The sequence below is a fragment of the Notothenia coriiceps genome, unplaced genomic scaffold (assembly GCF_000735185.1).
Source record: "Notothenia coriiceps isolate Sejong01 unplaced genomic scaffold, NC01 NC01_scaffold00031495, whole genome shotgun sequence".
Classification (NCBI taxonomy): domain Eukaryota; kingdom Metazoa; phylum Chordata; class Actinopteri; order Perciformes; family Nototheniidae; genus Notothenia; species Notothenia coriiceps.
In genome coordinates this window covers 145,958-147,751 of record NW_011364196.1, presented here as the reverse complement: position 1 = coordinate 147,751, position 1,794 = coordinate 145,958, and positions in this window count along the sequence as shown.

The window sequence follows — 1,794 nt, the reverse complement described above, 5'->3', positions numbered from 1 at the left end:
CTAAACATTTTAGTGAGAAGAATCAGACCTCTTCTGCACATATTCAAACACACACACACACACACACACACACACACACACACACACACACACACACACACACACACACACACATTTGTAATGAAAAATGAAGAGGGCCAGACATCCCACGTGGTCAACCAGACACAGAAAGATGTGTCAGTTTGGTCAGTTCACTCATGTGAGAAAATATTCCAAACAACAGATAATAGGAAAAAGCAGCGGAAACTGAAGTGAAGCTGTAAACATGGCTTTGGAGGGATAGGGGTCCATCTGGATAAAGTGTGAATGTCCCTGTCAGTGTGTGGTCTGTTTCCAAGCTGATGTCCTTAGGGTTATGCTTCTGCACACTATGAAAATAAGACTCTCTAAAGGGTTCTCATTAGGGAGATGTGGATCTGATTTGATTGATCTCTCTCAGTTCAAGAGCACCTTTCCACTCAGTCGTGAAACATTAATGCAGGAATATTCTGATAGTCTTTTTGAACTATATTTTACATATTATTTCAATAATCTTGTATCTTTTCAAATGTGAACTGCAGCCTCTATGATATATCTATCATGAATAAAAACATTTAAATTTGAGAAAACTGTACTATTGCGAAAGTAGACGATCTAAAGAGTTAAAGAAGAAGATTTATACCAAAATAGACATATTTGAATTCAGAGTGGATACAACTAAATGGCACCTTATTTTATTGCGTGAAACCCAGGGTGGCCTTATTTAATTATTTCTCTGCTAGAAGACGCAGTTTATTGCTGTACCTTTAACTTTAGATTGTGTGTCCATAGTCTGCTCTCACATTCCCTGTTGTGTTAACAGAGTGCTGCAATAAGGAGATCACTTTTTCATTTTCTCTTTGGAAAGAATGCAGATACCAACTGGGAAGGGAATTGTGGGAAAATGGGCCCTGATCACTTAGAGGCTGATCGTTAAAGGCAGGCTCCAGGGCAGTGTCTTTATTTCTGTTCATCTCGAACAAGAAGACCAACCAGACTCACATTTCTGTTGTTTTAGCCCCTCTCAACGGGCACATGTCCACACCTCTCTCTTTTAATATATCAGATGGCAATCGATTAATGTAACTGTGAGTGTGTGAGTCAAAGCTAACATTCAAAAAGCCAATGAGATTTTAATACAACATACTGAAGGAAATAGATTGAACTTTTAACGGTTGTTTGTTTCCTCCGTATTTTAGCGTAATCCATACTTACTTTCTCAGATCTTTGAGATCGACAGCCCTAAATGAAATATGTCGTCAGCCTAAATTATCACGTGACCTATTGTCCCACTCTTTATTTTACAGTATTGTTCATTTTAAGCAATGGCTTTTGCAGAGTCTAGATTTAGACACCAGGGCAGTCACTATAGGGTTCAAGGTCATGTATGTATATTTCAGCAATCTCAAAGGTCAGAAGATATTAAGCAACGACTGGTTGTGAAAGCTCGTCCCACTCCCTTCCCTTCCTCTGTTGGTCATGACCCTCGACAACTCATCAGTCTTGTTTGAGTTACCTAAAAGACACTGAAACCCTACTTTTTTACTTCTTTAGAACAACCATGTTTCGTAAAGTCTCACCATTGCTTCATGTTTTGTATGGATCGCCTATATTTGATTTTTGTTTTGTAGCTGTTCATAGCACTCTTTAGTTAAAAAAAAAATAAGTTTTTGCTGTTTGTTCTATCATTTTTGTTTAGAATCAGAATCAAGTTTATTGCAAGGTACGACATACGAGGAATTTGCTTTGGTATCTGGTTTAATGTCTATTTTACTT